Source organism: Camelus bactrianus, chromosome 11, assembly GCF_048773025.1.
Source record: "Camelus bactrianus isolate YW-2024 breed Bactrian camel chromosome 11, ASM4877302v1, whole genome shotgun sequence".
NCBI classification, from domain to species: Eukaryota; Metazoa; Chordata; class Mammalia; order Artiodactyla; family Camelidae; genus Camelus; species Camelus bactrianus.
In genome coordinates this window covers 49662863-49676113 of record NC_133549.1, presented here as the reverse complement: position 1 = coordinate 49676113, position 13251 = coordinate 49662863, and the positions used below count along the sequence as shown (strand labels likewise).

At 41.9% G+C, this 13251-nt stretch overlaps 1 protein-coding gene across 5 annotated transcripts in view; it reads right to left on the bottom strand.

The window, feature by feature from the left end:
• Positions 1–13251, bottom strand: part of SLC16A12 (solute carrier family 16 member 12) — a 90674-nt gene that overhangs the window by 58461 nt on the left and 18962 nt on the right. The gene's annotated exons all lie outside the window — the stretch shown is intronic.

The window sequence follows — 13251 nt, the reverse complement described above, 5'->3', positions numbered from 1 at the left end:
AGCCCTCTGAATCACCTAGTTCAAGAGTTTTTATAGACTTCCATCTCCAGCCCCACTTCTCTCCCCTCCCAGAAGCTCTGCAGAGCAGGGCTGAAAGTTCCAACCCTCTAATCACTCAGTCTTTCTGGAGACCAGCCCCACCCTGACACCATCAAGGCAGCCCTACCCGAAATTATTAGCATAAACTCAGGGGAGCTCAAAGGGGCTCCTTATAAAATAACAAAAGACACTCCAATCACTCAGGAAATCCCAAGGGTTCCCAGGGTGCCTTGCCAGTAGCTAGGGACAAAGATCAAATATATTTTTTTACTATACTCCAAGTATGTTCACATTAAAGTTTCAGCAAAGATACCCAAATAAAATTGGCATGAAATTCTATTGTGAAGGGCCAGATGACCATCTTTAGAATTTACACCCCAAAAAAAATTTCATTTCATAGCTCTTGGGCTCCTCACCCAGCTTTGAAAATACAAAAATAAACTGGGAGAATGGAGATTCAAAAGAGGATTTTTTTTTTAAGACAATTTCTTTAGAGATGGGGGATGCCCCATCCCACCTCAAGCTTAGAAAAAAGAAGGTGTGGAGGAATCCAGGGCCTTAGTTGGGACTCTGTGTTTGGAAACACAGTGGAGGGGGATCTGACTCCAGGCCCGGGGGATCAGAAAAGAGCCTGGCAAATGGCTTTGACCCTGGAACAAAGGAGAGCTGCATCCTCCCAGGAATAGTAGCCACACGCCTCCTCTCCCACGGTGACTCCAGACAAGCAGGAAAGTTTCCCACAGGCCAGGGACAGACTTTGCTGAGGAAAGAGCTGCCTGGAGCCATTAGAGTCCCACCCAAGAGGGCCTCTTAACAGGGGAAATGGTTCTGTAATGGCAAGGGTCCCCAGCCAGGAGAACCAGGGACTGAGGAGCTTGCAACCAGCCAGAGGGGATGTACCACATGCCTCACAGATGTTGTGCCTAGAAGAGACAATCAATCAATCAATCAATCAATCAATATGAAATCACCCTCTGGATGAAGAGTCCACATGTGTACACACCAAGCAAGACTGTGTCCCCATCTCCTAACCCCCCACCCTCCTTTATAGCAAGCTAGTGGGGAAAAAAAGAAACATTAGGCTGGAAAAGGAAGGCTCATCCCTCCCTCTCCCACTACAAACAGCCAACTTTACAATGGTGCTGCCCGGGGAGGAGGGAAGAACTGCCATTAAATTAAATTCTATGTTTTTATCATTTACATGGGTTAGATATTCTGATTCCTGAATTGAGACCATGTGACTTGAAGTAACCCAGAATGAACACAAAGCCAGGGGACCTGTCCAGGTTTCATCCAGAGATAGGGGAGGGTGATTCCCCAAGGAACAAGTTTTACAGAGAAAACAGGAGATGAAAAATAAAGTTGCAGTTTTATTGCATCCCGCAAGTAGGGCGAGGGGATAGCTCAGTGGTAGAGCACGTGCTTAGCATGCACAAGGTCCTGGGTTCAACCCCCAGTACCTCCATTAAAAATAAATAAATAAACAAACCTAATTACCACCCTCCCCACCCTCCCCTAAAAAATCCAGAAACAAAAATCAGCCATATTACATCCCACAAATGATGCCTGTGCAGCATATCAAATACACAAGAGGAAGTGGAGCAATAAGACCTATAAAAATTTTACAGAACACATCTCTGGAGGCAATACCAATTGACGTGTAAACAGAGTCAAGAAAAGCTTAGACCAATTCGTGGATAATATCAAAATAGGTTACCATGGGACAGAGGGAATAGTTGGAAGACGCTGTCACACTTTCGGGCTAAAACATGATATCCCTGGCCTCCTACTGGCTTCTTCTGTTCGTGGTGTCACAGAAACAAACAAGCGAAAGATCAGCGTTGCTGTTTTAAAGCTGTGCACATCATAATTGACCAGAACCATTATATACCAAGATAGAGTGATCTATCATGATTATTACTTCATTGACCAAGGCATTTTAAATAAGGCTCTATAAAGATGGCGATAAATGTATATTGGTTATCCACTAAAGGTTATTATTGATCTTCCCTTCAAGTTATCCTTTATCTTCTGTGACCTGAGACATGAGCAGTTTAGGAACAAGAATGGGAACCACCCAGCCATGCCTAAAAGAACTTGCAAAGATTAACTACCAATAATTTATTTTAGTACGTCTGCACTACTTAGTCATGGTTGAGTATCTGTAAAATGAAGGAAAAAGAATAACTTACATTTGTTGTAAAGCACAATGGACTTTCTATTCACAATTATTGCTGTGTTGAAGCCTCAGATGCAGTGAAGAAAACAGAGAAAGCAACAGTCAGCTCTCATTTTTATTGCTGCCCAGCACCCAGGCCGTAGCGTTTGGGCAGCAGCCTCTCAGTTTTCCGTCGGGCATCTTACCCATACTCAGGTCATGTGCTTTGGGAACCTCCAGGCTCCTGCAGTGGCCTGGCCCATGAGAGAGACACAACGATTCATTTGGAGATTTATGGGCCAAGCTGGACCAATGAGAGTCAGCCTGGCAGCATTTGCTGGAACGACTGGGAAGGACGTTCTCGGCGTGGGATTTCTAAGTCACAGAATGGAAGCACAGCGCTGCCAGTGGCCACTGGGAGAGACCCCACCTAAAATGAAGTCAACCCAGGAAAGAGGAGTGAGAGGTAGAGAAATACATATTTCTGAAATTGTGTAATCTTATCCAAATCAGCGACATCTAAACTCCATCCCTGGAGTTCTCTGTTGAGTGAATAAATGAATTAGCTTTTTGCTTTTAGTCGAGTGGAATTTGATTTCTGTCACTGGCACCCAAGCTCCTGACTAATTTTCTGAAGCACTGTTATTCTGTCTTATAAACATGGCTCAGAGCTTATGTGTTGTCCAAGATCATGCAGTAATAGGTCACTCAGCCAGGATGCAAACTCCAAACTGTCTAATTCCCTATCCGGAGTTCTTTGCAATTCCAAGCTTGGCTGCCCATCCCATATAGTTATATTACCAGTGTTGTATAGGCCTCAGCAAACACATTTTCTCTCTTTTTTGCACAAACACTCAATCAGATGAGGCTGCAGCCCTATCAGAAGCAGGAGGATCAGGAGAAAGAGTCTGCAACAGAAAGCAGATAAACGGAGGGTTCTCACTAAAGCGATTTTGTCAAAGCAGACTAGTACCAGTCAGTCTTAGTTTCTCTAATGCTAAAAGTTCTGGAAGCCTAGGAAGCTGAAGCATTATGAGCCACGGGAACATAGTAGAAATAAAGAAAATCCAAGTAATCGTATTGGCTCTGTTCCTGTTGGCAAACTAATTTAAATCATCCACACACTACCTTTTCTTTTCTTGAAGAACTGTAATACAGCGATGTTTAGTGTCAAGTTTTTCAATGATCTAATATGAAAGTCTGCCAGGATTATTAAATAACACAGAAGTTTTAAATCCAACAAAGAAATCACTCAGTCAAGGATCAGAGAGGATGTATAACTCATTCATTAACAGAAACATATGTTCTCTCTCACACTGTTGATAGGAGTTTGAACTGGTTCAGTTCTTCTGGAGTGATACTTGGCTTCATTTATCAAAAGTTTAAATGAACTTAACTTCTGACCCAATACTTTCTATATTTATGGAGGAATCTGTCCTATAGTAACACTCCCCCAAATGCTCAGGTATGTTTGTATAGTGGTGCATTAGCATTAATTATAACTGCAAAAGCACTGGAATAAGTTTCTATTAGCAGGGAATAAGCTGGATAAACTGTGGTACATGCGGATATCAATTTATTACAGATTGAACACACATGTATCTCTGCTCTCTCCTAAAATACCACTGATGGTAAAGGAATAAAAAAGAAACAAGCCAGGAAGATAAAGAGGACAGGAGAGAGGATGAGCACAAACAGGAGATGTGAACCAAATATTGGAAGCTGGGAGGTAAATGCACAGATGGTACATAACTCAGCAAAACAGAGAACACTGAAATCTAAGCCAACAGGGAAGGAAAACAATAAGGAGTAAGCCAACTACAGAATCACAGAGAGACTCGGGGATGGAGGAACAGAGGACTTCCAGAGGCAGCAAATGTGGTTAAAAATAGGACTGATAGGAAGTCTTTAAAAGTTCTTCCCCCTACTGCAGATAGTTGGCCTCCCCACTTCTATGGAATAAAAAATGTTGTTTACTCTGTGGAAATGCTACTTGCTAAGTTATTGGGAACAGCAGATACAGCTGGGGGTGGTGGGGGGAGGTAAGGCGATGAAATGCAAACCATACTGAATGGTGAAATACCCTGTCCCGAAACCCAGACTTCACTTGACTCCCAGAACTAGCAGCCAAGCTTCTAACCTTGGGGCAAAGGACTGAGATGTATCTTTGGAGAAACTGACCAAACTGAAAGAAAAGGCACTCGTACTTGGGAGATGCAAGAACTATACCCAACAAAACTGCTGGATCCAGAGTGCCTAATCATTTGCAACACAGCGGGTCAGTTCACAAACCCTTCCATCCAATCAGCTTTTTAGCATCTTGTTCTTAAATGAATAGACAATCAAAGCTCACCAGATGGTTAAAAGCCTCTAATATAAAAGCCAGGATATAAGGAATCAGGAGAGGGATGGGGAAATGAACTCAGAAGAAACAAGGACATTGACAACTCAGGGCCTGAAAGAAAAGGCCAAGGCCAGGAAAGACAACTTCAAAAAACTTTAGCTAATATCTTCAGAGAGATAAAGAAAAGTGCACAAATGAAACAAAAAATAGAGGCTACAAAAAAGGGAAAAATAAGAACTCTTGGAATTGAAAATATGATAGTGGAAATGTAAAATATAATGGAAGGATTGGAAGATACAGTTGAAGAAATGTCCCCAGAAAGTAGACAAATACATGAAGATATAAAATATTAGAGAGAACGAATGAGAAAATTATTGTATTAGTTCAAAGATCAAATATTCAAATAATAGGTGTTCCCAAAACAGAAGAAACAAGAGGAAATACATGATGAAATAAACACTATATATCCTACATTTGAGTGTCCAACAAAATTAAAGAAGAAACCCACAGCTCCCAGCCTCACAGCATTTACAAAAATCAATTTCCGGTGTGTTACACAACAAGCTATGAAAGGCAAAACGATTAAGCTTTAAGAAGACCACATCTTCATGAGCTGGAGGTAGGGAAAGAATTCTAAAGAAGAGCTCTTAAGAGTCCTCATCATAAAGCAGAAGAGCACGGATACATTCGACTGTTATTAAAAATTAATCACTTGTGTTCATCAAAAGATATTATTCAAAGAGTAAAAAGAAGACAGAAAGTGGAAGACTATATCTGCAACATATATAACCTACAAACGGTTCCTATTGAGAATATAGAAGAAATTGCTATTAATCAATTTGATTAATGGGACAATCCAATAGAAAAAGGACCTGGACAGGCAATCCACCCAAATGGAAATCCAGTGGCCAATAAATATGTGAAGAGATGCTCAACTTTATTTGTAATCAGAGATATGCAAATTAAAAACACAATGAGAGACTCGCGAGGCCTAATGGAAGCTAGGAACTTTAGTTAGTCATAATCATAATAATAATGTATCAATACTGGTTCAACAACTGTATCAAACAGACCACACCAATGCCAGATGTTTATAACAGGGGAAACCGTGGCAAGCCGGAGAAAGAGTGTATAAAAATTCTATATGTTCTCTTCAGTTTTTTTGTAAACCTAAAATTGCTCCAAAAAATAAAGTCTATTCATGGAAACAACCTAAATGTCCATCGACAAACGACTGGATAAAGAAGTTGTGGTACATTTATACAACAGAATACTACTCAGCCATAAAAAAGAATAAAACAGTGCCATCTGCAGCAACATGGATGGACCTGGAGATTGTCATTCTAAGTGAAATAAGCCAGAAAGAGAAAGAAACATACCATATGATATCACTTACATGTGGAATCTAAAAAAAAGGACAAACTTATTTGCAAAACAGAAACAGACTCTCATAGAGAACAAACGTATGGTTATGGGGAAGACAGGCGGGTGGGAGGGGATAAACTGGGAGTTAGAGATTTGCAGATACGAACTGATATATATAGAACAGATAAACAACAAGTTCATACTGTATAGCGCAGGGGAACTATATTTGATATCCTGTAGTAACTTAGGGTGAAAAAGAATATGAAAACGAATATATGTATGTTCATGTATGACTGAAGCATTGTGCTGTACACCAGAAAATGACACAACATTGTAAACTGACTATACTTATATATATATATATATATATATATATATATATATATATAAAGAGAAGAGTATCAACAAGTATTACTGTTACAACTGGTAAAAATAAAGACAGTAACATTTCTGGCTGAATTGACTGAGATTAGTTACATTAGTTATACATTAGTTATTCTCATTTACACACAATTGGCTGAAGTATAATTACCTACAAGGAGAGTTGTTCCAGATCCATAGTTACAGTTATGTGAACAAATTAAATTGCAAAGTTGTGTACGGTCTACCTCATTTTTATGAAATATATATATAAAGTACCTACAACACATCTGGAACATTATATTGTAAAAGGTTAAGATATAGAAAGGAAAGACTAAGGCAAAGCTATGAAATGGAACGAAGGAGAATGTTAACACAGATAAAACCAATCCACCTCCTATGAGGAAGCCACAAAAGTTGGCCTTAAAATTTCAAGACATGGCAGGAGGGTATAGCTCAGTAGTAAAGTGTATGCCTAGCATGCACAAGGTCCTGGGTTCAATCCCCAGTACCTCCACTAAAAACAAACAAACAAACAAACCTAATTACCTCCACCGGCCAAAAAAAAAAAAAAAATTCCAGACATAGACTATAAAGGGAAACCCAGGCAGTTACATAATTTGTATAGTCCAGAGGTAAAGACAAACCAATTGGGCTAAAGCCAGACAATTTTTCCTAATAGTAATCAGAGTGAACACTTACATAGTACTTACCATATTCCTGGGCACCATTCATTTAATTTCCTCTGCAATGACCCACGGAAGTGCTAAAATGATCAGTGCCACTTTACAGATGGGGAAACAGAGGCACCAGAAGTTAATGACTCAGCAAAGGTCACACACGTGTTTAAACCCTGCCTGTAGCACACTGGCTTCAGAATCCCTACAAATTCCACTTAAGGCTAGAATTCAGACAGAGCAACTTTTAACCACTACAGTGTCTCCTCGATCCCTCATAGGAAAAACTGGGTGATGTAAGACTAGCATCTCAATAGCAGTCTTTTTTTTAATTTAAAAAATACATATATATATATATATATATATATATATATATACATACACATACACACACACACACACACATATACATATACAACTTCTTTATCCAGTCATCTGTCAGTGGACATTTAGGTTGCTTCCATGTCTTGGCTATTGTAAATAGTGCTGCTATGAACATTGGGGTGTGTGTAACTTTTCAAGTAAGAGTTCTCCTGGGTATATGCCTAGTAGTAGGACTGATGGATCCTCAACAGCATTCTAATAGAAGGCACAGCACCACTTTTTGGAGGGCTTTTTAGACTGGACTATAAAAGTAAAATTGAATGGAAGGCAGCACTATTTATCAGACTACATCACTCCTCTGCTTAACACTCTCCAATGGTTTCTCCAGTCTCTCCATTGTCCTGAGAATACCATCTATCCTCCTTAAAACACACAAAGCCTTGAATGACCCCCCTTCAAATCTTCTAATGTCACTTCTTACCACTCTTCCCCTCAGTCATAGTGAAGCAGCTTCCTATACCTTTTTTTCTGTTCTCTAAACATGCCAAACTCACTTCTGCCTCAGGGCCTTCACACTTGCTCTTTTTGGCCTGGAATGCCCCACGACCACCCTCACCCTCTTTACAAAGCTGGCTCCTTCTTGTCCTTCAGATCTCAGATCAAACATCTCTTTCTAAGAAAGCTCTTCCACACCGTAACAATTTACAATGTCCCCAGCCCCGCCAACCTCTAGCAACTCTCTATTAAATTAGGCTGTTTAATTTTCTTCAGAGCACACTTACCACTGTTTGAAGTTGTCACATGTATTAATGTATTTGTTTATTGTTTATCTTCACCACAAAGCTGTAAGCTTCATGAGGGAGGGAATCTTGCCTCCCTTACTGACTGCTGGATTCCCAGCACCTAGAACGTGCCTTATAAGTCGCAGGTTCCAGGAAATATTTATTGAAATTGAAAAAATTAGTTGCCTCATGAATCACAGACAATGTGACCCTTGCCACGTTGCTTTCATTCTTAGTGGTCTTGGCTGGCTGCTCACACGGCCCAGATCCACTATGGCTCGAAAGCCCTGCCCCGGTCAGGACGGTATAGGAAGCATACAGGCGGCACAGCCACCATCTGACAATGGAACTCTGGCAAGGATGATGCCCTCTGGAAATATTCCTGGTCCAGCTGAGAACTAGATGCCGCCTGCATTCACCAGCAGGTGGGCAGAATTCAGCAGCTTGCCCAGGAGTTTGTAGCATTTCAGAGCCTGTCGCTGGAGGGCTATCAAAACTGAGTCACGTCCCTGGAGCCCTTGGGATTACAGAAGCCAAGAGACTTCCGTCATCTTGGTGGGACACTGGCTGGGCATCAATACAGTTGATACCACGTCCACAAGGAGCAGTTATCTAGTCTCCAGTCTAAATCACATTGGTTGGCACAGACTGAGGCCAACACGACGCTTATAAATATTAACTTGGCAGAGGATCAAAATTCCCCAACTTCATATCAACTCAGCCTCCATCTGTCCAAAGAAGCCAGGAGTCAGCTTTCTCTGATGTCTTCATCAATGACTGAAAAGATGAGGAGCAACAGTGACAGGCAAAGCTTGTAGAAAACGCATGATCTACCTAAGCTGAGGTCAGGTTAGGAGATTCCTATTTGATAATAAGAACCTTGTCAAAACAGACACATGCTTAGTTCATTTCTCTCTGGCAAATGTTCTAAAAGCAGCCCCATGTCATTCAAAACAACAGATATTAAAGAAGATGAGGCAATTCTCTCTTCCTGTAACAAATCGTATTAAATTTTAATACATCAAACGACTTGATTCTCACGTAACTAGGCTCTACCTTTTTTTACATTGTTTTCCTTTGACATTATAAAATCCTTACTAAAGCAGTACATCCTTGACTAGCCTCATGACATAAACGTCGCCTGGTTTTAAAAGAAGGTGGTCAAAATGTGCTTTGGCAAAAAAAGAAAACTCACAATTAATGTAGTGCTTTCAAATTCAGAGCTGCTACGCCAATCGTACTTAGAATGATTTAAAAAAAAAAAAAAAGGCCCCTGTAAAATCCCATTAACCTGTGGAGAACCTCTCTTCCTGGCTCTCTGCCTTCTCTGTGTGGAAGCACAGAGTGATGGTGAAGTAGACGAAACATGAAGTCGTTCCACACTGAGGCAGGCAGAGAGAAGGCAGCATCCGGCAAGTGCCTGGAGCACATGAATTTCTAGATGCATGTAAAAAAAGGAGAGACGCAAACAGGTGAGTCACAGGCTGTGATCCGAAAAAGGCCACAGGGCCAGGTGGGTCAGGAGAGGTGGGTATGTGCAGAGTCACTGGAGAAGACAAACCCCGGGTCAGGTGGAGAAGAGACTGGGAGGAAAGGGGCTTGCAGGGGAGTTTGCAACGGTCCCCATACCACTTGCACCACTGGGGGCTGCGGCGGTGGATGAGAACGGCAGCCGTGGGGAGAGGCTATGGAGGAAGACTGCCATGTGCCTGAAGGCTGGAAACGAGGGAGGAAGGCGACAGAAAGCCAAAGCCCCAAGTCACGACTCCTCTTTCGGAATATTGTGAGCAAACTGAGCACGGGAAGAGACTCTGGGATGCAATGAACAGCGATGTCTATCCATATGTCATATGATTAAGAAGTGGAATCACTCTCAAGCCTCCCTGGTACGCAATCTGTCCTCCCCTTCACCTCCTGCCAGCTCTACGAGGCCCCATTCTGAGTCATCAGATACTCCTGCTCTCTCTCATGTCTCCACCAAACCAGCACAAGTCCTAACAGCTCAAGCTCAGACCATTCCAACGGACTCTTTGCTTCAAATTCTTGGCCCTCCAACGAGGCAGCCGGAATCATCACATCAAGAGAAAACAAACCGAAGGCTCCCACAAAAGGTCACTGATAATTGATTAAAAGAGTCAATCGCATGTAAAGAGGCCCTTAACTAGTGCCTTTCCTTACCACCTGTCCTTCTAGCCCTCGTTCATCACTCATTCTATCCCTAAAAATCCATACTTTGTAACCCACCCTTTCAGCCTGTAGGTGATTAAATACAGTAACTGAAAAAAAAAAAGGAGTAAATTATATTATTGTAAAGTAGGGTAAGTCTTATTTTCATAAAGGTAGTCATTTGCTCCGTGGAAGGATTTCTTTCAGCTCTTCCTGAATTGGTAAATATGCAATCTTTACTGCTTTGTAAGCTGACAGAGACACTTGCTATGAGCCTTAAAACTCTTTGGAAAATTATAAAACACGTAATTTCACAGGATAGGAAGAAAGCACCCTTCCCTTTCATTTGTAATCAGCCAAAACCTTGGTGCGTAAACACACCTAAAAAGAAGGAGATTTCTTTGCACTAAACATTGAAATGAGGGAGGAAGGTGGACTCGGGCACTAGAAAGCCCCATGCTGAGACTTGGTGGTAGGAGCCCGCGTGGTCTAATCCACTGCCAAGAGCCCTGTTTCTGCTTCACCGGGCAGAGGAACGTGTGGCAGCTAGGCTGGAGCACTGGAGCATCCGTGCATGGCCTCAACCCACACAAAGTGGCAACGTGACAGGGGCAGCCTCAAGTCCAAAGTCAACAAGTCTGAGGACCCACGTGAAGGCTGCACAGCTAGGGGCAAACCGGAGGCACCGTCAACCTTTGAACTGACAGAGCCAGAGTCTGAATTTCAGGCATCTGTCATCACACATACTGCACACGCCTACTGCAGAAAAAGGAGAGAATAGAGCAGAAAGACAATAATAAGAATCATCTACATCCTGCCAACTAATAGGCACTGTTTTTATTTGGAATAAATCCTTTGAGGGTTTTTTTTTATATTACATATATATGTAACAACATCTTTTAAAAAACAAAACTGAGACTGCATACCCATTCCCACACGGCTGTCATGAGAAAAAAAAAGGCAAAGAACCAAAAGTTAGCACGTGTTAGTAAGGATGTGGAGAGACTGGAACCCTTTGTGTATTGCTGGTGGGAAGGAAACAGAGTGCAGTTACTACAGAAAACAGTATGGCCGTTCCTCAAAAAATTAAAAATAGAATTCCCATATGATCCAGCAATCCCACTTCTGGGTATATATCCAAAAGAAGTGAAAGCAGGGACCAGACCAGACAGTTGTACATCTATGTTCATAGCAGCATGATTCATAACAGCCAAAAGAGAGAAGCAACCCAAGTGTGCAGATGGACGGGTAAACAAAATGTGGTGCGTGTATACATAGCGGAATACTGGCCAGCCTTAAAAGGAAGGAAATTCTGACCCATGGTACAACACGCACGAACCTTGAAGACATTACATGACGTGAAATAAGCCTGTCACAAAGGGACGATATTGTGATTCCACTTCTGCGAGGTACCTAGAGTAGTCAAATTCATAGAGACAGGAAGAGAATGGTGGTTGCCAGGGGTCGGGGAGGGAGAGTGGGGAGTTACTGTTTAATGGGCATGGAGTTTCAGTTTCAGATGATAAAAAACGTTCTGGAAATAGATGGTGATGATAAGTTGAACAACAATGTGAATGTACTTAATGTCACTGAACTGCACTCTTAAAAATGGTTAAAATGGTAAATTTTACACTTGGTATTTTCTACCACAATTAAATAAAGAACTATGATCATCCCATCTGTAATTTGCTCTTTTCATTTCATTTGATACCATGAATGTTAATGAACGTACTCTGATCATTCAGACACGACTGCAAAGTATTTGATTGTATGAATGTACTATAATCCATGTCACCAACCCTCTATTGTTAGAGACAGTTGGGCTGCCTTTGATTTTTCTCTCCCAAAAGATGTATGATTCAATCATGTGACATCAGGTCACATTCCATTCCTGATGATCCTCCTTTTGGACTCATTATGGTCATTCACAAATACTCTGAAAATCTTGTGCTTCCGTCAGCAAAACTTCCTCACCATTAAAAATATTCATTAACTACTTATACCTGTAATATATTAATAATTAATAACAAATATAATGATTAATACTTAAATATTTATTAAGTACTTTTACATTTTCAAACTTAACGATGGAGGGAAAAAAATAAGAAATGTTACTAAGTGAACATGATACCATGGGCAAAATTCAAAATATTTAACAAGAGGCTGATCACTCAGAGAAGACACCAGCTGGAAAATGGGTCAGTCAGACTGGTGCACACTGCTTGACTAGCAGCCCTGACTAACCCCAAAGAAACCATTTAACCCAGGAGTATGTGGTTGAAGGGGAGGTTTAAAGTAAAAGTTTCTAAGCAGACCCTATCTTTTGTTGGTTGCCCAAAGGAGAAGGAGCGCATTTGGGAACAGAGGAGCCAGGCTCCGGACTGGTGAATCTCCATATGCCTGCAGGGCCCGGAAGTGGACAGTCTAGAGGTTCTGTTGGATAAACTGGTCTAGAGCCCAGGAGAGAGATCTGGTGTCCAGATCAAACGTGCACTTGGAAGTTGGAGCACACAATTTGTCCCTGAGATCTTAAGAAGCGGGCTTTTCAGACTTCTGTGAGTGTCACCCGCTAATGGTAGAGTCAATTCAGCAGGTCTGGGGGGAGCCTGAGATCTTCATATATTTTAAGCTCACGAGGGAGGCCCATGCTGGTCCACAGACTACAAACTGTGGAGCAGGGTGTCCTGAGGTGGGCAGAAGAGAGAACAGGACTTTGAGGAACCCTGATCTTCACGGGAGGGTTAGAAGAGGAGGCTGCAAGGGAATTGAGACAGGTAAGAGAAGTCCGAGAGAGCCTGGGGTCACTGAGGTCTAAGAAGAAAGGAACAGCATTACCCACCCTACTGATGGATCAGCTGAGACCTTAAGAAGAGGTCCCGAGCCTGCCTTTGCCCACTCGGGCTGTCACAACAAAGTACCGCAGTCTGGGTGACTTAAACAACAGACATCTGTCCTCCCGCAGCTTGGAGTCTGGAAGCCTGAGATCAGGGTGCCCTCCTGGTCCAGTTCTAGTGAGGGCTCTCGGCCCGGCTTGTG